This window comes from Gorilla gorilla, chromosome 10, assembly GCF_029281585.2.
Source record: "Gorilla gorilla gorilla isolate KB3781 chromosome 10, NHGRI_mGorGor1-v2.1_pri, whole genome shotgun sequence".
NCBI lineage: Eukaryota > Metazoa > Chordata > Mammalia > Primates > Hominidae > Gorilla > Gorilla gorilla.
The window spans coordinates 27,412,420-27,439,958 of NC_073234.2; positions in this window are offsets into that span (position 1 = coordinate 27,412,420).

The window sequence follows — 27,539 nt, forward strand, 5'->3', positions numbered from 1 at the left end:
GGACGCAGCAGGGCTGGGAGGAGCTGACCACAGGACTCCACTCCCCGCAGGGCAGCGCTTCATCCGGGGCCCTTCCCTGGCTGCGTAATTGCCCAGATTCGTGTCTCCTGATCTGCTGTAACACACAAAGGCGTAGAGCAGAACAGGAAACTCAGAAAAAAAAAATGGTCTTTTCCCTCTTGAGTGTCTGCTCTGATAAAGACCCTTCCCAGAGGCTGGTCCTTGTCTCAAGCCCACTAGAAATTCTGCCATGAGTGTGAGCTTTTAGAGACACTGGGGAAAATAGAATACACACCAGCAGCCATCTCGCTCTTGGTTGATCAAAATAGAATCATAATAGTTCTCTCTTCCCTGTCCAGAATCACCTTCTTCCCATTTTTCTGTGCCCCCTGCCGAGAAACCAACCAAGACAAGGGGTCAGAAGAAGCGCTCAGAAACAACTGGAGAATTCACAAGGACAGTCAAGGTTGACAGGGTCCATGGAAAGACCCCTAAAAGTACCCTGTCTAGAATGTGAGAGCTCCAAGGGCCTGCAGAGTCATCTAGTCTGACTGTAAATATATTCAACTGAGGGCCACATGCGGTCTCCGTCACAACCACTCAACAAAAGCAGCCATAGACAATACATAATACAATGGCCATGGCTGTGTTCTAATCAAACTTGACTTATGGTTATCAAAATGTGAATTTCATATAATTTTCATACATTATGAAAACATTACTCTCCTTCTCAATTATTTAAAAAGGTAAAAGGCATTCTCAGTCCACTGGCCGGACAAAAACAGGCAGTGGGCTCAATTTAGCGTGTGGGCCACAGTTTGTCAATTCCTGATCTAATCCAAGCCCTTCCTGAGACAGAGGAGAAATCTGACTCCTAGGAAAGGCAGCGACTGGTGGTTCAGTGTAGGATTCCCATCCACATACAGTATTCCATTCTTGTGCTGGGCTCTTGCCCATGCAAAGTGATATTTCAGCTGCCCTCATTTCCCTTGGGCATGATGTGCCTGTACTGTGAGGGCAGCAGCCTGGTCAAAGCCCTGCCAACTGTAACATCTGGAATAGAACTTCAGGACTTGACAGACTCTGACTCTGTCCCATTTCTGCACTCTCTCCCAGGATGACCTTGGGCGGGTCCATCACCCTCTCTTGATCCCATCAGAAACTGCAGACATGGGAACCACACGGGTCATCTCTGAGAGTAGGTCTTCAGTCATTGTCCTGCCTTCCCCTCTCCTGGGATCAGTACCAGCAGGCCCCTGGCATCTTCTCCAGCAGCCATCTCTCGGAGCAACCAGTTCTGAGGCCACCAAAGTATAGTGACTTCTGGGCAGGAAAACTAGGGATGGAAGCAAATGAGTTGTCTGTTTTCATGCAGATGAAGTCGTGGGAGGACGTATGATTCATGTGTTGAGTGCTTTTTCAATAGCATGTTTCTATCATTTCTGGAAGACAGCAAGTTAGTTTCCCCCCGAGGTGGTGGGAGAGGATGTTGTTTGTGGTTTTCCCTTTTAGAGGGGAGTTACATTTTTTTTTGTTGTTGCTTTGTTGGTTTATAAATTTTTTTGTTTTGCTGTGTTGTGATTTGTGTTCATGAGGAGTTGGAGATGGCGGTTGGGAGAGAAAGTTTTGGAGGGGTAGGAGGAAGCAGAGCCTATGTACAATGTCTGCAGGGGCTGATCACACAAACAAGGTCAAGGTGGTTCAAAGTCATAGTCAGATGCCTGGGGGCCTGCCAAACACCACATGCCTTGGTTAGGAAATTAGTGACAGTTTGACATCTGGGTCTTGTGTGATTGCCATCCAAAGATAAGGAAGGGAAAAAGGAGAGTCCCGGCATGGAGTTCCAAGCAGGCTCAGAGCCCTGGGCCTGCCTTGCCATCACATTAAAGAATGTGGCTGCTGTGCCCTGGAGCAGTTCCCTAGTCACACCAGGTGATGGGAGCCAGGAGCATGGGATAGAAGGAGCCTGGTCACTGTCCAGCCCAGAGTATCGCTCAGTGTTGGCTCCCCTGCCAGCCTCTTCCAGGGTATCTGACACCCAAACAGGTTGGTGCCTGGAATTAGGGTATTAGGCCACTGGACCTTCTTGGGGAGCTCTAGGGGGTCTCTGGGAACTTAAATAAAAGCTGCTCCAAAAACTTCTCTGAATCCTGCACCCCTCCCTTAGCAAGCAGTATGCTGGCAAAAGGTTAACAACCAAGTATCTGGCGAAAAAATGCCCTGATTCACAGCATTTGCTAACTCCCATGGTGTAAATACTCTCCTACCTTGGCCAATTTCAAGTGGCCAGTGTTCTGTTAACTAGATCACAAAAATCCTGAAAATTAACATTGAGTTTTCTCAAGCCAGAATGAGCCCCTCTTCTACACCACAGCCCTGAGCCCTCTGGAACCAAAGGAGAACTCAGAAATCAGGAATCATTTGGTCCTAGGCTTTCCAGGTGCCAGAATGAACCACGAGCTCCCGGTCAAGCCGCAAGTTTTATGAGTCTACAGCACCTCACAGTGGAGGGACCCTGGTGGGGGCAGGAGGAAGGAATGGAAGTTGGCTAATTAGAGACCCTAAAAAGCCCCCAGAGAATGCAAGTAAGAGAGAAAAAGGGATTGGGAATCAATGCTAGGAACTCAAGCATTCAAACCTGTGTGATCCACAAAACAAAAACTGTGAGGTATTTAACCACCTCTCCTTCTTATTTCGTGAGTGTCTTCCTGTCTCAGTCCATCATTTTCCAGAGAAAATCTTCCTAAAGGATGTTAGGAAGCAGCTGTCCGTCCCATATCCCTGAGAAGGGATGCCCTGCCCCTGCAACGTACTAAACACAAGGTGGTGGCTGACATGGAGGAATCTGTCCCCTACACACATAGGACCGCTCTGCCAGCCAGGCCCAGGTAGCGCCTGGGATGAACTCCCCTCACCCTGCTCCCTGGTCCTCTCCCTACTAGGTCCCATCTAACACACTCCTGCTTGGCTAAGGGAGGAAAATTGCACCTCCTCCAACTCCTCTGATGTCCCTACAGTCCATCCAAACTCACAAGAGTAAGGATTCTTGGATCGACACAGGCCCCTTCCCTTGGGCAGTTTCGGCTTAGCAGGCGTTCTGGGAAGACAGCCAAGCAGTAACTCACTTATGAAAGACTTCATTCTGTGCCTGCTCTCCTCACCCAACAGCTGACACACACAGACCCCCTCGCTGCCAGTTTAGTGGCCCTGACTGGTCAGAACCTACTCACCTGGCCCGAGAGGCCCACAGTGTCCTGCCTCCACTCCCTTTCCTAGAGCCCTGGATTCCATTCCTACCTCTGCCGCTAATTGCCTCGAACACTCATTTAATCTCTTCGGACTACGGTTTCCTTATCTGGAACACACAAATGGTTGGACTTCAATAATATTCCATACAAGTTTTATAGAAAAATAAGATTTGTTTGGAACTTTAAAGCGATCAAGTACTTTCACTTAATTATTACAAAAAGTATGTGATATAAGTAGTAATATTAGATAATATTAGGAACTGAGGCTCAGAGAGCCTGGGAAATGCATTCCAGATTACCTGGATAAGAGGTAGCCCACCCAAACTCGATCTCATTCCTCTGACAACCAACACTGCACACAGACACCTGAGCAAGTTGCTACAACTGGGATCCCACAGCAGAGTCCCACAGCTGTTCCTCAGTTAGCATTCATGTCTCTTTGATTCACCAGTTTAACACAATAAATTTCATTCATTCTAGGCTGAGAGACTAACGTGAATATGTTCAATGTCCAGGAGAAAACTAGGGTCTGTCCTGAGCAAAGGTGGTGAGTGAGCGCCGTTTACCTTCCCTGAGCACCCCAACCTTCTGTGCAAAATTCTATGTCCTATACCTTTGCCTTTGCAATCTAACATTCTTCCTTGTCTTTTTTTTTTTTTTTTTTTTTTTTCCTTTAGAGGCAGGGTCTCTTGCTCTGTCACCAAGGCTGGAGTGCAGTGGCACAATCATGGCTTACTGCAGCCTCATACTCCTGGGCTCCAGCGATCCTCTTGCCTCAGCCTCCCAAGTTGAGGACTACAGGCATGAGCCACTGCATCTGGCACCTTTCTTGTCTTAATACTGTTCTAGTCCATCCAAAACAACAACAACAACAACAGCAACAACATTTCAATCAAAGAAACATACAATACCGCCTCCCCACCTCCTGCAATAAAACAAGTGCTGACACCCACCCTTCCACAAAAGAGGAGAAAGGGACCCTTTCACCCGACATGAGGGTTTCTTTCACTTCTTTTTTTCTTTCTTTTTTTTTTTTTTTTTGGTGGGGTGACAGGCTCTCACTCTGTCGCCCAGGCTGGAGTGCAGTGGTACAATCACAGCTCACTGTAGCCTCAACCTTCTGGGTCAGGCGATCCTCCCTGAGCCTCGGCCTCCTGAGTAGCCAGGACTGCAGGAGCACACCATCACCATTCATTAGCAGCCCTGCCTGGCTAATTTTTTTATTTTTTATAGAGATGTGGTCTCAGTATGTTGCTCAGGCTGATCTCAAACTCCTGGATTCAAGCAATCCACTCGCCTCAGCCTCTCAAAGTGCTGGGATTATAGGTATGAGTCACCGCGCCTGGCCTATTTCACATAGTTCTCGCCCTTAGTCCTATGCTGCCCTGTCTACCTTGGGGCAGAATTTTTCCATCTGCCCCCAGCGCTGTATTCTTATAACCATCCTGACTATTTATTGTATGTCCTGGATGCCAGCGAGGCCCCCCTCTACACACACACTCAAGAAGGTTAAGGCAAGAGGAAGAAACAAAAAGAGAGACAATTTACTGCCCTTTACATAGCACTTTGTCCTAACAATACCCTTCTAAAGCCCTCACTGAACAGTGAGAACAATCCAATGAAGTAGGTTTTGTTATGTCTGTTTTTACAGAAAAGGACACTGAGGCTCAAAGACTTTGTAGGTCATTCACCGTAGAAGAGCCAGAATGGGAATCCATGTTCATCTGACTCCAAAGGCAATGGAATGGCCAGGCCCCTCCCTAGGAAATTATCTAATAGGACTCTTCAAGGATATTTGCCTTTTAACAGGAGTGTCTTGAAGCCAGGGTCTCACAAACCAGGCAACAGAGCTCGAAGGGGTAATACCCAATACCTGCTGATGCAATCATACGGACCCAATGAGTTTGAAGCGGGGTGATCTCTTACTGCACCAATTAAATAGTCATCAGTTCTACCAACCATAAAACCAACCATAAATGTAAACAAAGAATTCCTGATCCCACGGGTCTGGATGCTAAAAGTGTCCCCAAACTTAGAGAAGTTCTGGAAGAGAACATATCAAAGTTTTGGCTTTGCTCCAGATGCTATAGGAAACTCTATGTTGCAAGAGTTCTCCATTATTGCCCAGACAATGGAAATAGCAACCACGAAGCACCTTCTAAAATCCCTTGCAGTCTGAGACCTGTGGTGGAGACCCTGGTTTTCATTCATTATGCATGAACCCAAAGTACAGACTTGCAGACCTTCCTAGAAATGAGTAGTAAGTTCAGACCATCAGAATATTCAGAAACCTGTATTCAGTTTCTGAATACAGGTATAAAGTATACCTGTATAAAGTCTCTGTATTTCAGAGACTTTAGCAGTAAAAAGGGGTCAGAACACTAGAATAGCTGTCTGGTGAAATCTAAGAGCTTTGTTCATAAAGACATTATGATTCAGTTAATGAGATTTGGCAAGGTATTAACCATCTTGGTAGACCAATAATGGTTGGCTGCTATGGAGTTTAGACTGGGAAATAGAAAACTGAACTGTTATCAGAAAAGTTTGAGATACTTTCTTATACTTTTTGTATAAGATGAAAGCCTGCAAAAGATGAGGCTCAAAAGATATGGAGACAACCTAAATGTCTATCAATGGATGAATGGATAAAGAAAATGTAAAAAAAAAAAATATATATATATACACACACACACATATATATACAATGGAGTATTATTCAGCGTTAAAGGGCCGGGGGCAGGATCCTGTCATTTGCAACATGGATGAACCTGGAGGACATTATGCTAAGTGAAATAAGCCTGATTCAGAAAGACAAATACTGCATGATCTGACGTATGCAAAAAGTCTAAAATAATCAAACTCACAGAAGCAGAGAGCAGAACAGTGGTTGCCAGGTGGTAATAGGGAGGGAAAATGGGGAGATGTTGGTCAAAAGGTAAAAAGTTTTAGTTATGCAAGATGAATAATTTCTGGAGGTCTACTGTACAGCATGGTGACTATAGTTAATAATACTGTGTTGTACACTTGAAACTTGCTAAGAGGTAAGATCTTAAGTACTCCCATCACAAAAAGAGAAAATGGCTACTATGTGAGGTGATAGAGATGTTAATAGCTTGACTGTGTGATCATTTAATCATGTATACATATCTCAAAACATCAGTTGTACACCTTAACTATATACAATTTCTATTTGTCAATTATACTCCAATAAGAGTTGGGGGAAATGGAAAAAGATGAGGTTCCATAAATCATCTGAGTATATCAGGAAGTGAAACACGCAGGTGTTGAGAATAAAAACGCAATTATCTGCTGGGCGAGGTGGCTCACGTCTTGAATCCTAGCACTTTGGGAGGCCGAGGCAGGTAGATCACCTGAGGTTAGGAGTTTGAGACTATCCTGGGCAACATGGTGAAACCCTGTCTCTATTAAAAATACAAAAATTAGCCGGGCATGGTGGCATGTGCCTGTAGTCCCAGCTACTTGGGAGGCTGAGGCAGGAGAATCGCTTGAACCTGGGAGGTGGATGTTGCAGTGAGCCAAGATTACACCACTGCACTCCAGCCTGGGCGACAGAGAGAGACAGAGAGAAAAATAATACTAATAAAATAAAATTAATAATAAAATAAAACCATAATTACCTAGTGTGTGGCCTTTGCTGGAGAAAGGCTCTGCACACTGCCCAAGAGCAGGCCTTAATGCCATGAGTTGAACCAGCGGGGCTGGACTCAAGGGTTCAAGGGTGTGGAGTGAGAGGAGAAACGACAAAGGGAAGCTGGGGACAGCTGCTCTGGTGAACTCAAGGAAGCCACCTGAGATGGGGAGGGAAGGAAAAGGAGGTTAGTAGAGCTTCAGGGAAACGCAGAGGAGAAGACTGGTTTCACCTGGTGGTAGAAATAAAGGAAAAGGGAAAACAGAAGCCACGTTGTGGTGGTCAGTGCTGCAAGAAGGACTCTAGGAGAGATAGCTTCTAATGAGAAGAGGAATCGGGGCCAGCAAGACTGGCTCCAGGAGGAAAGTTCTGTGAGGTCCATGAAAGAGGAAGTAGGGAGGAATCGCTGTTGAAATTCTCATTGTGAATGGATGGATCCCAAGTCCTGGAGGAATGGGCAGAAAACAGAAAGCAAAGAAAAAGAAATGTAAAAGAAGGCTTCAAAGCCTATTAAAGTCATATAAAGAGGATAAAGAGTAATTCAAAGCAGCAATGTGAAAAAAGAAACACTAAAAAGAAGGCAAGAGGACCCTAGGGAAGGAAAAACTGGGCGTACATTTGTGTAAGAAATCTAAGTATTACCTGTTTGAAGCAGTTTATTCACCAGGAACTAGGAAAGGAACTGGCTCTGTGGATTTCCTTACCAGACAATTTTCAGAGTGAGATTTTTGTTTACAGTTTATTATAAGAACCTTCCAAAGACTTATGGGATCTGGATCTGATGATACATAACAATGCTTACGACCTAAAAAAGCAAAACGATTCACTTCATGGAAATGCATGTTCCCCGAAAGAAATCCATAGAGCCCCCTAATGAAATTTTCAAGAGAAAAGCCATGTACAAACATATGATCCGCTTCCTAAACGCCACAAGAAAGGTACAGGTGGAAGGAGTAGAGGAAGATTTCCACGGATTCTTGAGAAAAAAATGAAATGGGAAATCTAAGACGAGTGCCCAACAAACCAAATAATGCAGGTTTCAAGAGCACAGAACTGAATGGGGTTTCTTTAAACACACATACCAGCTGCTGCCACATGGCTACCAAATGGAAACTGAGCCAGGAGGGCGGCCCAGTTTCTAGGTACAAGAAAGAACAGAGGTTGTGACATGTAACAGGAATGATGTTTCCATTTGTATTTTATGAAGTTAACAGCCAAAATTCACCTCTGAAAACCTAAGTTTGGCAGTGGTATAAAGAAGGGAGGAAATTCCTGATGGAACAAGAAGGGATTAAAAACAAAAGAGGGGAGATCAGGGGGAGGGCAGGCCTCTGATCTTCCCAGGCTGGCAGTGGTGGGCAAGTAGGAAAATGATGTGAGCAGAGGCTCAAGGAAAGTGGCCCTGAAATCAAAGGCTTTGAAGAGATAAGCAGAGTCCCTCAAGCAAAGCAATAAACAGAGAAACCAGGATGAATACATTGGAATCGAAATGATGAAATGTAAAGTACCACAGAGAGGTTTCTAGAAAAGCATCCAGAGATGGAAATGGGGAAAAGAGAAAGATACAGCAGAAATTAATTGCATACGAGATTCTAGTGTGTGCTAGAAATGTAGGGGGGAAAGAGTGATGATAAAATTGAAAGAAAGAAGTGGATAGATCTTAGTGGCATGATTGAAATGGATAATGAAAGGGATCTTTATGAAACTGTTGCCAGGAGAAGGAAAGATATAGAAAGCGAAAAAAAGGCTGTAGGTTAATTCCAGTATGACAAGAATAACAAAGAAATGCATGAATTCTCAGCCAACAGCCCGTATCAAGAGACAAGCATGTTCTGGCTGTGTGTGAAGGGCACACCATGCCTGGGGCTCTCCCTGCCAACACCTGCAGACTTTTGCTCCTCACCTGGACCTCACAGTGCACCTGTTTTCAATGACACATGGGGGAAAAAGGTGAAAAGATGAATAAGGCCAGGCGCAGTGGCTCACGCCTGTAATCCCAACACTTTGGGAGGCCAAGGCAAGTGAATCACTTGTGGCCAGAAGTTCGAGACCAGCCTGGCCAAAATAGCAAAACCCTGTCTCTGCTAAAGATACACAAAATTAGCCAGGTATGGTGGTGCACACCTGTATAATACCAGCTACTGAGGCTGAGGCATGAGAATCACTTGAACCTGGGAGGCAGAGGTTGTAGTGAGCTGAGATCGCACCACTGCACTCCAGCCTGGGTGAAAGAAGTGAGACTCTGTCTCAAAAAAAAAAAAAAAAAAAGGATAAAATGATACTCATTTCTTCCTTGGTCCCATCGACAAACATTTACCAAGAGATGTCTACGTGCCAAGCACAGTGCTTGATACTGAGAAAATACAATAATTGATAAGCAACATAGATATTCTAACAAAAATGGAAGCAAAAAGGGGAGGAAGTCTAAAATATAGAATTTTCCAGATAAGACAGAGCAAAGTTCAAAGCCGTGAAAATGAGAGTCAATGTGAAATATGACAGAAATGGGGACACCAAGGTGGACACAAGATGACCGTATATTCTCCTCGAAGGGGAACAAGATAGGAAAGGAAAGTGGGAAACAAAAAGCGGAAGTAACGTCAAGAGCCCCTAATGGGGCTCTAATAGGCTCTAACCTGAGTCCTAGCCCTTACTCAGCTGGTTCCAAGATGATCTTGAGCAAAGTGCTTCTGTGCTCTGAGCCTCAGTTCCCTTAACTATAAAATAAACTAATGATGTCTGGTCTAACTTGTGGTTGTCACCACGACACAGTAAGGGGTATTGGTTGTGCCCTCCTGCCATAAACAACAATAAAACTGGACGAATTATATGAAACTGTTTTCAGGTGCAACGCTACAGATGGTGCAGGGATGTGATCCTTGAGAGAAGAAACACAAGAGGTGAAACCCACATTTACTCTGGCCTCCTGCCTGGGGCTTTCCAACCACAGCACGCGGAAGTGGAACCCAAACTGAGGATGGAGGAAAGAGACCGAAGGTTAGGGCTGCTGTAGGGATTGAGTGTGTGGGACAGGGTATGAGAGAGGCAGGAGCTGCACAGAGCAGAAATCCAAAAATCTGCAGAGGAGACCACCTGAATCTAGTTGAAAACAAAACTGCACATGTACAGGGTAATGTTTTCACAAAGCCTAGTAGAGAATAGGTAGCAGGGGCAAGGTGCAGTAGCTCATGCCTGTAATCCCAGCATCTTAGGAGAGGCTGAGGCAAGAGGATTTCTTGAGCCCAGGAGTTCAAGACCAGCCTGGGCAATATAGCAAGACCTCATCTCTACAAAAAACTTTAAAAATTAGCTAGGTGTGGTGGCATGCACCTATAGTTCCAGCTACTTGGGAGGCTGTGGCAGGAGGATCCCTTGAGCCCAGGAGCTTCAGGCTACAGTGAGCTAAGATTGTGCTGCTGCACTCCAGCCTGGGTGACAGAGTAAGACCCTGTTTCTTAAAAAAAGAAAAAAAAGAGAGAGAGAGAGAGAATAGGTAGTAGGAGCTGTGCACTGAACAGAGATTCCAGAGGTCACATGGTGGGAAGAGACACTGTGTTCTCAGTGTCCATGGTGGAAAGAGCTTGATGAACAGCCTGGGCTTTCAACAGAGGCCCGGGAAAGGTCACACCTGTGGAGCTGGGCCACCCCAGCACTAGAGGGGGGCTGCACTGGACCCATCAAAACAAAGCCAAATTACAACACTCAATAATGGATCCAAGCGGATCCACCAATAAATTAACCACCTGCCAAAACAAATGCAATGATCCTTACAGGAAGACAATAAAACCATAATGTTTGACATGTAATAAAAAATTACTCAATGTGTAACAAGGAGGAAACAAGTAGTATAGAAAGCAGCCAATAGAAAGAATCCCAGAGGTGATACAGATGCAATTAGCAAAGAAAAACTTTAAAATGACTAAATATATTGAAGAATTTAAAGGGAAAAAGTGGACATAAGGAATGAAAAACAGTTACTCATTGGAAAATAGACATTATGAAAAGAAATAAGATGAAAATCGTGGGACTCAAAAATCTACAATAACTGCCTGGGCACGGTGGCTCACACCTGTAATCCCAACACTTTGGGAGGCCCAGCCGGGCAGATCATTGAGGCCAGGAGTTCAAGACCAGCCTGGCCAACATGGTGAAACTGTGTCTCTACTGAAAATCAAGAAAAAAAAAAGAACTGGGCGTGGTGGTGGAAGCCCATAATCCCAGCTACTAGGGAGGCTGAGGCAGGAGAATCGTTTGAACCCGGGAGGCAGAGGTTGCAGTGAGCCGAGATTGCACCACTGCACTCCAGCCTGGGCAGCAGAGCAAGATTCTGCCTAAAAAATATGTTTATATATGTATCTAAAATAACTGAAATAAGTCACAAGATGGGCTTAACAGAAGATTAGACACTGCAAAAGAAAAGATTAGTAGACGTGAAGACAGAATAATAAAAATTATCCAAGCTGATGCACATAGAGCAAAAAACGACTAGAATAAAAGAATAGACTAGAATAAAAGAATGTTGGTTACTCAACATGTAACAAGGAGGAAACAAAAGCAGTTAATAGAAAGAGTTCCAGAAGTGATACAGATGGAATTCCACCAGGAAAACTAGAAAAAGGCTCTGTCTACAGAAGGGACAGTGTAAACACAATGGCAGAAGAGAACAGAAACAGAGGATCTAGAAAGAAGAAGTATAATCCAACGCTGACATAGGGAGGAGGGAACTGTAAAATTAGAATCTGACAAGGTTTTAATAGGCAATAGGCAACGATCAATTAAAACAGGGCTGTCATGATATGTCTGGACAGACTCAGTTATTTGACCTATGAAGGTTCTGGAGATGAAGGCACTGCAACACCAGGTCTAAATGTGTCATCCCAAACATTTGTAGCTAAGCGGCAGAGAGAAATGACCAAGAATGATTCAGTTCAGTTTGGCACTCGTTTACTGGGGACCTTCTGACACCAGGCTCTGTGTCAGGTACAGAGGATATAAAAATTACTAAGACCAAGTCCATGCCTTTAAGGGGAAACCCAGTTCTACTGGGGGAAACAGGCATGGCAACACATCAGAAAGTAGTGTGTCCAAGCATCCACCTGTCACTTACCAGCTGAGAGAGTCTGGGTATGTGCCCTGCCCAAATCTCATGTTGGATTGTAATCCCCCGTGTTGAAGGTGGGGTCTGGTGGGAGGTGACTGACCCACGGGAGTGGATTTCTCATTAATGGTTTAGCCCCAACCCCTGGATGCTGTCCTTACAAAAGTGAGTTCATTCTCATGAGGTCTGGCCATTTCAAAGTGTCTGGCACCTCCCCCTCCCTTGCTCCTGTTTTGCCATGTGATATGCCTGCTTCGACTTTGCACTCCACCACGATTGGAAGCTTCCTTAGGCCTCCCCAGAAGCAGATGCTGCTATGCTTCCTGTATAGCCTGCAGAACCATGAACCAATAATACCTCTTTTCTTATAAATTACTCAGTCTCAGGTATTTCTTTGTAGCAGTGCAAGAATGGCCTAGCACACCAGCTATGTGGCTTTGCACAAATCATTTAACCTCAGTTTCATCATCCATAAAATGAGGATGATAATAACCACCTAGCAAGACTAATGTGAACATTCTAGAAATAATTTTAAAAGTGCCTAGCTCACCACCTGGCCTATAGTAATTCAGCAGCTCTCAACTTGAGAACAAGACACACATTAGAATCTAGGTGGCAAAAGGAGGGTATTTCTAACTAGTCCCAGCCTACCTCCCACTCATATCCTGATTCCCCTGGAAGGATGTGCCTACCTATTCTAAACCCATTACCCTGGATGAAGAAACACTGTCTCATGCACGATATAAAGTGTGGGAGTGTGTTTTGCATGTGAATGATGCATAGGTAGAATAAGGTTTGAGAATCACTCTGTAAGCATTCATCTCAGTTCAACACTTATAAAGCACCTACTGTGTGCCAGGCTCATAAAAAAAACTAGTCTGGATTATTTCCACATAATGATAGAGGTATGTATAAAATCCTAAGAGAATATAATACAGGAGAAGGCACTCAGCCTGGGGGTCAGGAAGGCCCACAAGCCTTGGCAGTTACCCGGCCTAGCAAAGGTGAGAAGATCATCTCAGGGGAACAGAAAGGTATAAGTTGGCAATAGCATGGTGTGTGCAAGGAACTAGGATCCAAGCATCAAACAGGGTCAAGGAATTAAATATTTGGGAGAGGCAGACAAGGGCAAGTTTATGAAAGACATGCAAAGAAACCTACTTAATCCTGTGGGTGGTGAGAGCCACAGAAGAGCATGATGAAAAGGAGACCCAGGTCCCTCTGTGCTCCAGGTCAGTATCTCTGAAAGCAGTTCCCAAGCTAAATTTCATGATGAAAGCACAAGGAACCTCAGAGAGCTCAGCCTGCAGAGGAATTCATTCCTCAGGGGCAGTGTGCACTGCTCACTCAACTTTGCTTCTCAAGCACCCACCCAAGTCTGACCCCACTGTAGGCACTAGGTTCATTGTACAGAACTGATATTAATAAACTTCCTTATCCAGAACTTGTGCAATAGCCGAGCATAGTGGCTCACGCCTGTAATTCCAACACTTTGGGAGGCCAAGGCAGGCAGATTGCTTGAGCCCAGGAGTTCGAGACCAGCCTGGGCAACATGGTGAAGGCCCATCTCTACAAAACTACAAAAATTAGCCAGGAGTGGTGGTGCACGCCTGTGGTCCCAGCTACTAAGGAGGCTGAGGTGGGAGGATCTCTTCAGTCTAGGAAGTCGAGGCTGCAGTGAGCCATGATTGCACCACTGCACTCCAGCCTGGGCAAAAGAGTGAGACCCTGTCTCCAAAAAAAAAAAAAAAAAACAAAACAAAAAACAGCACCTGTGCATTTTAACATTATCTCCAACTATGGAATTCATTCAATCACCAAGTTTTATTAACCATCAAGCAGGGAGGGAAGATATGAACAGAAATACAGTCAGGGCTTTACGACAGGGATACTCTGGGAAATGCATCATTAGGCAGTTTTGTTGTGTGAACATGATAGAGTGCACTCACAGAAACCTAGATGGTACAGCCTACAACACAAACAGGCTACGGTGTATAGCCCGTTGCTCCTAGGCTACAAACCTGTACAGCAAGTAACTGTACTGAATATCATAGCCACTTGCAACACAATGGTATTTGTGTATCTAAACAAACCTCACGTGAAAAAGCTACAGTATAAACACAGTATAAAAGATTAAAAATGGGCTGGGCGTGGTGGCTCATGCCTGTAATCCCAGCACTTTGGGAGGCCAAGGTGGGCGGATCACGAGGTCAGGAGACTGAGACCATCCTGGCTAACACAGTGAAACCCCGTCTCTACTAAATACAAAAAATTAGCCGGGCATGGTGGCGGGCGCCTGTAGTCCCAGCTACTGGAGAGGCTAAGGCAGGAGAATGGCATGAACCCGGGAGGCGGAGCTTGCAGTGAGCCAAGACTGGGCCACTGTACTCCAGCTTGGGCGACAAAGCGAGACTCCGTCTCAAAAAAAAAAAAAAAAAAAAAAAAAAAGATTAAAAATGGTACACCTGTATAGGGCACTTACCAAAATGGCTGTTGCCGAACTCGAAGTTATTCTCGGTGAGTCAGTGAGTGAGTGGTGAGTGAATGTGAAGGACTGGGATATTATTGTCCACTACTGTAGACTTTATAAACACAGTACACTTAGGCTACACTGTTTATTTTTAAAATAAAGTAATTGAGCTACAACATGACAATGGCTACAGCGTCACTAGGTGATAGGAATTTTTCAGCCCCATTATAATCTTATGGGACCACCTTCATACATACAGTCGGTTTTTGACTGAAATATCATTACATTCAGCACGTGAATGTAATTGCAATGAAGTGAAAGATAAAGGTTATAGTTCTAGTGTATCCACAGTGCTTTAGGAGATGAACTGTCAGGGAAAGCCAGAAAAATCTCCACCATGGAAAAAATATTTGGCCTGGGTCTTGAAGGATAAATAGGAAGTCAGTACTCAGAGACAGGTGCCAGTGTTTTTCAGCCTGAGGCAGGGAGGTATGAGAGACAGCTGGAAGGGTTTGAGAATGGGTGGTGAGAACTTACACTTACTGGGGACTAGATATAAGAATGCAGTAAGACGTCGACCTAGCACTGTGATTTTTCGACCTGGGCTACACATCAGAAACACCTAGGGAGCTTTTAAATCTTCCAGGGCCCAAACCACATTCCGAACCAATTAAATCAGGACGTCTGGGGCTAGAAGCCAGTCATCAGTATGTTTTTTTAAGCTCCCAAAGTGATTCCAATGTGCTGCCAAGTCTCAGAACCACTAGTCTAGAAAGGAGGGATAAGGATTTTCAGCAGCCCCACAGAACCGGCCCTCCTGGTGACCCTGCAATCCTGGCACACACACCCCACCCCGCCTGGGAGAAAGACCGGCCACACCACAGTCATCGGCTGTTTCCTGCTGCTCCTTTCCTCCCACCAGCATTTTACTCTGAAATAGTGGTTCTCAAAGTGTGGTCCCCAGACTGTAGCATCAGCCTCAGGGGGAAATTCTTAAAAATGCAAATTTCCCAGCCGCACCCTGGACGCATTCACCCAAAAACTCTGGGAGTGGAGCCCAGCAACTGAGCCATGCTAAGGTTGGTGAGCCGCTGCTCTGGAACATTGATCCCTCCCAAACTGCAGCAAAGCAAGCACCTGAGTGTAGCTCTGGCTGTGTGGGTGCTACTACAATCTGCTTGAGTCACTGCTTGTCGGCAGAGATGCCGTGGGAGCTGGCCTGGGTGCCTCCACGTTGGCCGTCACCACCAGGCAGTGGCCTTTGGCCTGGAATCGAAGGTACCAGAGGGCTGATAGCTCAGTTTTTTTATGGTACCAAGAAAAGACTTTCAGATTGGAGGTATGGGATTTTGTTTATTTTTTAATCCTCTTTTAATATGAAGTGGCCCCTTAGCAAACTTTCAAGATATTTCACATCAGAACTGGCCGGGAAATCCAGCGTGTGGACAGACACGGATATGCCGTGTGCATTTTTCCGTTGGAGGAAGAGGGTAGGCTTGGGTGCTGGAGGGTGTTGCCTGGGGGCGGAGCGAGAAGGAAGAAAGGGCGCTGCTGGTTCACACCTCACCCATCCCCTCCTCCCAGGCCCCAACCAGGATGGAATTAAAAGACCCTGGGAGGAAAATAAGGAAAGTAACAAAGGAAATGAGTTCCCCATACAGAAAGGGAAATTGCCTTTCCCCTTAAGGTCAGACTGGTCCGAAGTAATGGACTGGTGCGCCTTAGCAACCGCCTCTGCTGAAGCCCTAACGCTGGAGCTCCTTCGCCCTCGCAGAATAACCGGGACTTTCTTGCAGCCGGAACCAGCCACGTCCTGATTCCACACTCCCTTGAGGAGCCAGCCAGCTCCACATTTACTCAAAGAATCCGAAGGGCACCAAGTGGATTCTCTGCCACACGATTGAAGAGGGCAAGCTGTCTGGGGGGTTTTCCACCTCTTTTCAACTCAACTATTCTGAGCTGAAGTACTGGACCCGTTTTGTTTTTCTTGTTTTTTCCTGCTTCGGTAAATCTGGAAAAAGCCTGCAGGTCTGAAAAACTGTTGGACTTGACAGCGTGTGTGTAGCGCCACCTGGTGACCACAGCTTATCAAAACAGCTTCCTTCTGGGGCTCTTGTGGATGTACATCAAAGGCTCCAGCTTCCAGACAGGTACACATCCTGTTCTCATGCCCGGCCCACTTTCCCGTGGGAATGTCAGCCACTCTGATTTGCCTTGGCTGAAAACCTCCTGTCTTTGCATGGAAAAAAACACAAATAATATGAACAAGCAACAGAGTTTTCTTTCTCTCTTAAGTAACCAAGCATTTAAAATCTTCTAAAGCACACATTTCCCTAATTGAGAAAGGAAGCAGAAGAAAAATTTCTGGCTGAACTTATAAATCATAATAAATGGTCGGAAATACCTTCTCCCTTACCAAGATTCCTGGGGTCCTAGTGTAGAGGAGACTTCAGTTGCCCTTGACACTACAACATCCTGACTAAAAGCCTGTTTCCAAGGTGATATTTGATAGACATGAAGGACCCAGGTGGAAAAGAAGGTAGTCTGGATGGCACGGCAAGGAGTGGAACACGCAGGCTATGAGGTGTCAGGAGAAATCAGTTCTGGTCCTGGCACTGCTACCAACTTGCTGTGTGACCTTGGGAAATTACTTAAACTTTGTGGATCTCAATGCCCCAGACTCGTGAACTTCTTTACTATTTTTTCCCATAAATTCAGTGTTTCTGAAAGATGTTGCCCACCAGAATGCATCTCTAAAATAGGAGCTTAATAAGCTGTCTTGAGGAATCAGACGTATAAATGTCAGGCAGGCCTTCTGATGATCATGATGCAACCAGAGTTACCACAGTGAGTCCATATCACAGACAAAGGCGAAGACACTTGATCCCTTCTTAACCTGGTGTCCCACCCATGAATGATTTTTGTTAGGATTTCAGCATGTTGAAACTAACCCACAGACCCTAGTTACAACTTTCTCAGGGCCTGAGAGCTGGGGAATCCCAGTTTGGGAACCAACAAACTAGAAAATCTTGAGGGTAACTCTGACTCTCATGAACTAAAACAGAGTAAAGATGGAAGCCTGTGGTATGTGCGTGCAGGTAGAATCTCGATTTGAGAAATGGCGTTACAAGGAATTAACACTTCAGAAATGCCAGCTCTGTGCCAGGATTTTTTTATTTTATTTTATTATGTATATTTGTCATGGACAACATGTTTTGGAATATGTATACATTGTGGAATGGTTAAATAAAGCTAATTACATATGCATGTGCTCACAAAGTTATCATTTTAGGGGTGACTTAAAATCTCTCAGTGATTTTCAAAAATATATGTTATTAATCATAGTTGCAATGTTGTACAATAGATCTCTTGAACATATATTCCTCTTGTCTAACTGAAATTTTATGTTCTTTGACCATCTCCCCAACTGCCCCCCAACAAGCCTGAAAGCCCTGGTAACCCCTATTCTACTCTCTACTTCTATGAGTTCAACTTTTTAAGAGTCCACATATGAGATCATGCAGTATTTGTCTTTCTGTGCCTGACTTATTTCACTTAGCACAATGTCCTTTGGGTTCATCTATGTCACAAGCAACAGGGTGTCCTCCTTTTTAAAAGACTGAATAGTATTCCATGGTGTGTTTTCTTTATCCAACCCCATTTTCTTTATCCATCCATCCGTTGATGAACACTTAGTTGGTTTCAAATCTTGGCTATTGTGAATAGTGCTGCAATGAACATGGCAGTACAGATACCTCTTCAACATACCAATTTTATTTCCTTTGGATATATATACCCAGGAGTGGGATTGCTAGATCATATGGTAGTACTATTTTTAATTTTTTAAGGAACCTCCATACTGTTTTCTGCAATGGCTGTGTTAATTTACATTCCCACCAGCAGTGCACAAGGCTTCCCTGTTCTCCACAACCTCGCTAGCATTTGTTATCTTTTATCTTTTTGATGACAGCATTCCAACAGGTATGAGGTGATATCTCATTGTGGTTTTAACATGTATTTCTCTGATAATTAGTGCAGAAGTTTTAGATACAGAATCACAGTTAGTCCTGACAATAATCTCTAAAATACCCATGCAGATGGGGAAAGAGCTGCAGAGAAGTTAAAGAAATTGTCTGCATCTTACAGCTGAGACCAGAACCAGGTCTGTATAATTTCAGAGCACATAGTCTTTCAAAGTAACCTAACAAAATCACAGCAATTTTTAGGTTTACAGAGAACAGGCCAAAAAAACAAACAAACAAAGAGAAAGAAATTATAGTAATTTCCAGGTATGAACCAGTAATCCAAAGTAAACATATTTTGTTGAATGAATATCCTGGATTCTACTATGTTTCTCCAAGTCCCCACTGTCTTAAAACATAGCATTTGGGGGTTAGTAGTTATTGATAAACCTTTTGCATATCTATGCACTGTTAGTTCTTTATACTACACATTATTTTATTGTAGTAAAGCCAATTTTCTGACATTTATCTGAAAGCAAACTGTGAAGTACTTGCATTCTACTTCCTGGTGATTTTTAGTGACCTGGTGCCATTTGAATGTATGTGTCCTCCAAAATTCATATGTTGAAACTTAAACCCCAAAGCAATGGTATTAGAAGGTGGGGCATTTGGAAGGTGATTAGGTCATGAGGCCACCACCCTCATGTGAATGGGTTTAGTGCCTTTATAAAAGGGCTGGAAGGAACTAGCTAGGCCCATTGCCCTTCCATCTCTTCTGCCACGTGAGGGCGCAGTATTTATCCCTTCTGCTCTTCCACCTTTTCCACCATGTGAGAACACCAGAGAAAATACCAATCTGTGGCCAGGCGTGGTGGCTCCTGCCTGTAATCCCAGCACTTTGGGAGGCTGAGGTGGGCGGATCACTAGGTCAGGAGATTGAGACTATCCTGGTCAACATGGTGAAACCCCATCTCTACTAAAAATGCAAAAATTCGCTGGGCGTGGTGGTGCGCTCCTGTAGTCCCAGCTACTCAGGAGGCTGAGGCAGGAGAATCACTTGAACCCAGGAGGCGGAGGTTGCAGTGAGCCGAGATTGCACCACTGCACTCCAGTCTGGCAACAGAGCGAGACTCTATCTCAAAAAAAAAACCAAGCAAGAAAATACCATCTGTGGGACAGGCCTTCACTAGACACCAAATCTGCTGACACTGTGATCTGGGACTTCCCAGCCTCCAGGACTGTGAGAAATAAATCTCAACTGCTTATGAATTACCCAGTCTGTGGTGTTTTGCTATAGCAGCAGGAACAGACTAAGACATTCAGGGTAATGTGTCATTTCAAGACATGAAAGCTCAGTTCTGTAATATTCTCTTATTCCTTTGATAATTTTCTTCTACCCATCATCTGTTTTCTCTTTCTGAAACTTCTACTAGTTAAATATTAAACAACTCTGGTTTCTTAACCTTTCTTGTCTATATTATGATTCAACTAGGATCAAAAAAATATCTAATTAAACAGTAGCTTAAACAAATTAGGGGTTTTTTTGTTGTTGTTGTTTTTTTCACACAAGAAGTCAAGAAGTCATTGGACCAGTGTTATTTCAGAGGCTCAGGAATGTCAGGGCAAAAATATCTGGAACTCTCTTGGTCTCTTACCCATGGCTACAAGATAGCTGTTGCGGCTCCATCCATCCCATCCACATTCAAGGCAGAACTAAATGAGAAGTAGAAGGAAGCAGAAAGGTTTGTATTTGTATCAGAAGAAGAAAGCCTTTCCAGAAATTTTCTACAGACTTAAACTTATGACTCCTTGACCAGAAATGTATCAAAAGGCAAATTTAATTACAGGAAAGTCTAAGAAAGGAAGTTTTAGTATCCCACCATGAAAGTGCAGGAAGACAAGAGAAAGGAGGGTTGTAAAGAAGGAATGAGACAATCCAGTGCCCTATTTTCTTTTTTCTTTTTTTTTTCTCTGAGACAGAGTCTTGCTCTGTCCCTCAGGCTGGAGTGCAATGGTGCCATCTCAGCTTACTTTAACCTTCGCCTCCCAGGTTCAAGCGATTCTCCTGCCTCAGCTTCCCGAGTAGCTGGGATTACGGGTGCCCACCACCACGCCAGACTAATTTTTTTGTATTTTTAGTAGAGACAGGGTTTCGCCATGTTGGTCAGGCTGGTCTTTAACTCCTGACCTCATGTGATCCACCCGCCTCGGCCTCCCAAAGTGCTGGGATTACAGGTGTGAGCCACCGCACTGGGCCAGTGTCCTATTTTTGTCCTTTTTTTTTTTTTTATTACTTCATGCAAGAATTCCTCAATTTTATCTTCTAAACTTTCTGTTGATTTTTTTTTGTTTCTGCCCTAATTATTTTAATTTCTAAGAGTGCTTTCTTCTGATATTTTTTGTTGTGTTGTTTTAATAGCTTCCCATCTTGTTTCATAGCTGTAATACCTTCTCATCTCTCTAAAGATATTTATAACTTCTCTTTAAGTCCATTTTGTTTTTTGCCTTTTCCTCATAATATTTTCTTTTTCTTCAAAATTGATAGCTCTCCCCACACGTAGACATTTTGGCCTCTGTCTTCTATTTGGGTAGCGTCCCTCAAAAGTCTGATGATCTGGGCTGTTGATTTATACATAAATATAAGACACCAAGAAGTTGTTTGGAGGAGCTGTGTGATTAAATTAGAATTGTCCCCTGGCAGCGTGCAGAGTGATCAGGGGTTGAGCCAGCTCTTTCATGGGGCAGACCCCCACAACCAATGTCATTATGTGTGAGTATTTTCTCTGGACTCACTGAGTTTTTCCATTGATTTTCCACTCTGGTCTTCAATATAATGGAGTTGGAGACCAGGGTCCAAGCAGTAATTCCAGTGCCATAGTGGGAGCAGGGAGGATGGTGGGAGTACTCTGAGCCGAAGACTCTGGTCAGTTTCTCCAGAGAAGGAACTTCGTGTTCTACAGAGGTTAGGGAAAGGCCATACTCTGGTGGTGTGGATTAGAGGTCTAAAAGATCCTTTGAGAAACCATCAAATAATCTGTCTTCATCTCCATGATCTTGTCCTCCTTTGCCCCTTCCACTGTACCGGTGTCCCCAGTTTCAAAAGGTCTCAGGTGTTCTGTTGAACAAATCTTTTGTTTCTCATTACTCTTCCCTTCCTGATATACTTGGGTTTCAGCCCCCTCCGCTAAGTGAGTTGCCGTTCTCCAAACCACTTTCAGCTTCTCTACTCTTCTCTCCCTCCAACTCTCTCTGTCCTTATGAGTTTATGCCTTTTTAGTCCTTCATTGTAATTTTGGACAGGGAGGAAAGGGTGGAAATGAGGCTCAGATATATGTATGTATTGAATCTGCCATGCTAAACGGGAAGTCTACACATATTTTTTTTAATATTTCCAATTTCACAACACAATTCCTCCAAAAAAAACTTATGGAGCTTTTTATTATGAATGTGTCACTGACATTCAGTCATAATCTATCTTAGCAACGATATAGGCACGTACCAGACTGAAAAGATTTGACAAACGGTATTCTGAGAAACCCACATTTGGTCAATAACCAAGGAAATAATTTGTTAAAAAGGAATAAGATGAAACAAATCCACATTGCATTTGAGCTCTATAAGTCAAAGATACAGTTTTAAAAAGTAAACTCAAGTAATCCAATATTACAAGATCTAGAGGGTCAGGACAAAGTGTGTTAGGCTTGTACATCAAAGAAATAGCTAGGCAACTACCAAAAATGTTTCCAGGTGAAATCAAGTTGCAAAATTGTATAAACAATCTTGAGATAATTGAACAAAAGAAAATATATTTTCAGATGTTAAGGGCTGCAGAGGGAAAAAGAGCGACTCTATATAGAGAAAATTAATATACTGGAGCTTATCTCCTAAGAATGGCTTCTGAAGCATAAGTTTTTTTTTTTGGTTTTTTTTTTTTTTTTTGAGAGTCTCACTCTTTCACCTAGGCTGGAGTGCAGTGGCATGATCTTGGCTAACTGCAACCTCTGCCTCTTAGGTTCAAGTGATTCTCGTGCCTCAGCCTCCTGAGTAGCTGGAATTACAGGCACGTGCCACCCCACCCAGCTAATTTTTGTATTTTTAGTGGAGATGGGATTTCACCATGTTGGCCAGGCTGGTCTCAAACTCCTCACCTCAAGTGATCCACCCACCTCAGCCTCCCAAAGTGCTGGGATTACAGGCGTGAGTCACCATGCCCAGCCTGAAGCATACATTCAATCTAACAAGTCTTCTAGGTATTGGTTCTACAGACACAGTTACCCAAGTGCTGAATTGCATACATTCAAGGATATTTATTTTGGAGTATTTTAAATCATAACACAAAATGGGAATATTCTATAAATATTTCAAAAAGGCTTGCCAGACCCATATATCCAGTAGCCATGGGAATGATATCTAAGCTGTGAGTGAAAACCAAAGGATTAAAAACATGGGCATCCAAGAGAAGGTCAGGGTTCAACGCCAGCAGGGTCTTTGACACAGCGGCTAGCAAAGATTCATTGGTCTGTGCACCATTTTCAGCAGCTATACTCCAGAGTTGCTGGTGCTCACCATCTCTTCACTTCTCTCCCTGGTATTTAGAAATAAGGCTGACCTCCTTACAATGAATAATTCTCTGGTGCAGGCCACGAGAAGAGCCTGGGCTTCCTCCTCCTTGAGGCAGTAAAGAGGAGCCTCTCCCCTCTCTTCTGGAATGGTATCAGAGGAGCTTAGTAGAGACTCAAGATTTTCATTATTATCCAAAGGTTACAAGGCCACCCCCACCATGATGTCATTGGAGACTACCTGGAGAGACTCAAGGACCCATGGATCTATAACAAAAGATCTAACATTTATGTCCTCAGACTTCCAAAATGAGAGAAGCAAAAAGACATAACCGAAAAAGTATTCTCACAGAAATATAGTTGAAAACTTCCCAAATTTGCCAAGGGATGTAAATGTACAGTTTCAACAGGCTGAGCAAACCTCCAAACATAATAAACCCAAAGAAATCCACACCAAGAGACATCATATTCAAATTTCTGAAAACTAAAATACAAAGAAAAAAATCTTGAAATCAGCCAGAGAAAAACATGGCAGAAACAATTAAAATCGAAATAGATTTCTCATCATAAACCATGTATTCCAAAAGAAAGTGACACAAATATTTTTCAAATGCTGAAAGAAAAGAACTGTCAATCCAGAGCCCTATACCCAGTAAAAATATCCTGTGAGAATTAAGGGGAAATCACAATATTCTCAGATGAAGAAAAACTAAGATAATTTGTCATCAGGAGAACCGCCCTAGAAGAATAGCTAAAGGAAGTTGTCTAAACAGAAAAGAAATGATACAAGGAGGATGGAACACCATGAAGCAAGGAAGAGAGTTCATAGTAAGCAAAAATATTGGCAAACACAATAGGCTTTATTTCTCCTCAAGAGTTTTCCAAATTGTATTTGATGGTTGAAGCAAAACTTATAACACTATCTGATGTGGTTCTCAATGTACGTAGAAGAAATATTTAAGACAATTATACTATAAACAGGGGAAGATAAAAGGGTGTTAGGGGGGAAAGAGTTCTATACTTCACTCAAAGGATAAAAAAGAATATCAGTTGACTGAAATAGGTTACGGATACACAACGGAATACTTAGAGCAACCACCAAAAGTGCTATACAAAGAAATACAAATGCTATAAAAAGAAATACATTCAAAACACTATAGATAGGCTGGGTGATGTCTCACACTTATAATCCCAGCACTTTGGGAGGCCGAGGTATGCGGATCTTTTGAGGTCAGGAGTTTGAGACCAGCCTGGCCAACACTGTGAAACCCTGTCTCTACTAAAAATACAAAAATTAGCCAGGCATGGTGGCAGACACCTGTAATCCCAGCTACTTGGGAGGCTGAAGCACAAGAATCATTTGAACCCAGGAGGCAGAGGTTGTGATGAGCAGAGATGGCACCGCTGCACTCCAGCCTGAGTGACAGAGCAAGACTCCATCTCAAAATAAAACAAAACACTATAGATAAATCAAAATGGAAAAATGTTCAATTAACCCAGAAGACAGAGAAAGTGAACAGAGAAACAGAAAGCAGAACAAACAAAACAAGAAATAAAATGTCAGGCTTAAGTTATAGCATATCAATAAGTACATTAAATGCAAGTAGCCAAAATAATCAATTAAAAGACAGATTGACAGATTGGATTTACAAATATGACCCACCTGAGTGAGGCCTGGTGGCTTGCACCCGTAATACCAGCTACTTGGTAGGCTGAGGTGGGAGGATTGCTTGAGGCTAGGAGCTCAAGACCAGCCTAGGCAACATAGCAAGACCCTCATCTCTAAAAAAAAAAAAAAAAATAGCTGGAAATGGCAGCTTGCACCTGTAGTCCTAGCTACTCAAGAGTCTGAGGTGGGAGGATCACTTGAGCCCAGGAGTTCGAGGCTGAGGCCACAGTGAGCCATGATCACACCACTGCACTCCAGCCTGAGTGACAGAGCAAGACCCTTCTCTAAAATATATATATTCAGATTGAAAAAAAAAGGATAGAAAAAGACATAGCATGCAAGCATTCATAAAAGGAAAACAGAGGTCGAGCACTATGGCTCACACCTGTAATCCCAGCACTTTGGGAGGCTGAGGAGGGTGGATGACTTGAGGTCAGGAGTTCGACACCAGCCTGGCCAACACGGTGAAACCCCCAACTCTACTAAAAATACAAAAATCAGCTGGGCGTGGTTGTGGGCGCCTGTAATCCCAGCTACTCAGGAGACTGAGGCAAGACAATTGCTTGAATCCTGGAGGCAGAGGTTGCAGTGAGCAGAGATCGCACCATTGTACTCCAGCCTGGACAACAGAGTGAGACTCTCTCTCAAAAAAATGGAAAACAGAAATGGTTATATTAGTATCAAGCTAAAGTAGACTTCAGAGCAAAGAAAATTGCTAGAGACAGGGAGGGAGATTACATAATGATCAAAGGGTCAATCCACCAGGAAGTATTAACAATACTAACTGTGTGTATGCCAAACAACAGATCTGCAAAATATATGATGCAAAAACTGATAGAACTGATAGTAGAAATAGACAAATCCACAATTATAGTTGGAGACTCCAACACTCCTCTCTAAACAATTGATAGAACGAGTAGACCAAAAATCAGCAAGGCTGTAGAAAAACTCAACAACACCATCAACCAACAGGACCTAATTGACATTTGTAGAACAGCTGACGCAATAGCAGAATATACATTCTAATACGCATCAGAATACACACTAAACATACACCAAGATAGACGACATGCATTCTAATATACATCAGAATGCACACTCAACACACACCAAGATAGACCATATACATTCTAATACACATCAGGATGCACACTTGGCCTCCCAAAGTGCTGGGATTACAAGCATGAGCCAAAGTGCCCAGCCCAATATGAAACAGATAATTTGAATAGCCCTATAACTATTAAGATAATTTAATTCATAATTTTGAAATCCCCTCCCAGAAAAATATCCATACCTAAATGCTTTCACTAGCTAACTCTACCAAATGTTTAAAGAATTAACACCAATTCTACGTAATCTCTTCCAGAATACAGATAAGGAGGGAATTCTTAGTTCATTTACGCTGCTATAACAAAATACCTGAGACTGCATCATTTATAAGCAATATAAATTTTTTCTCACAGTTCTGGAAGCTGGGAAGTCCAAGACCAGAGCACCAGCAGGTTTGGAGTCTGGTGAGGGCTGCTATCTCTGCTTCAAGATGGCACCTTGTTGCATCCTCCTGAGAGAATAAATGCTGTATCCTCACATGGCAGAAGGATAGAAGGACAAAAAGGGCCTAGCTAGTTTCCTCCAGACCTTTCATACGGCACTAATCCATTCATGAGGGCTCTCCCTCATGACTTAATAACTTCCTAAAAGGCCTCATCTGTTAACACTACCATAATGGGGATTAAGTTTCAACATGAACTTTAGAAAGAACACAAACACTCAACCCATGGTATCTTCATAATTGGTTTTATTTCTACCAAGACCAGATGAAGGCAGAAAACTACCAAAAAAAAAAAAAAAAACCAAAAAAGTCAGAAAACCACAGATCAATACTATCTTGAAAATAGACATGAAAATCCTGAAAAAAAAATTAGTAAATAAAATTCGGCAGTATGTAAAAAGAATTATACATCTTGACCAAGTGGGGCTTATTATAGGGAGGCAGAGCTAGTCTAATATTGGAAAATCAATAAATGTAATCAACCATATTAACAAGCTACAGAAGAAAAATCACATGATCATATCAATTGATGTGGAAAAAGTATTTGACAAAATTCAACACTCATTCATGATTGAAAAAAAACTCTCAGAAAATTATCAATAGAAAAGAAATGCATCCACTTAGTAAAAAGCACCTATAAAAAACCTACAGCAACATTATACCTGATGGTGAAAGTCTGAATATTGTTCCCTTAAAATCAAGAATAAGACAAGCGTATTCACACTTACATTCTTATTCAACATAGTACTGAAAGTTTTAGCCAGTGCAGTAAGACAAAAGGATGGGCTGATGGAGAATAAAAAGGAAGACATTATTGTCTATATATAGAAAATTCCAAGGAGTATACAAGAAAAACAAACTCTTAGTACTGAGTTCAGTAAAGTTGCAGGATATAAGATAAACATACAAAAATCAATTGTATTTCTATATACTAGCAATGGACATGCAGACATCAAAATTTAAAATATAATATCATTTGCAATCACTCAAAAAGAATGGAATACTTAGGTGTCAGTCTAACAAAACATATCCAGGGATTTTATGCTGAAGAATATGCTATGCCAATGAAAGAAATAAAAATATCTAAATAAAGGGAGAGACATACTATGTTTATGACTAGAAGATTCAACATAATAAAGGTGCAAATTCTCCCAAATTGATATGAAGGCTTAATATAATTCCTATCAAAATCCCAGAAAGTTTTAAAAATAGATATAAACAAGCATATCCTAAAATTTAAATGAAAAGGCAAAGGAACTGGACTTCAAAACAATTTTGAAAAAGAAGAAAAAAGTGGGAGGTGACTCAGTCTATCTGATTTCAAGACATATT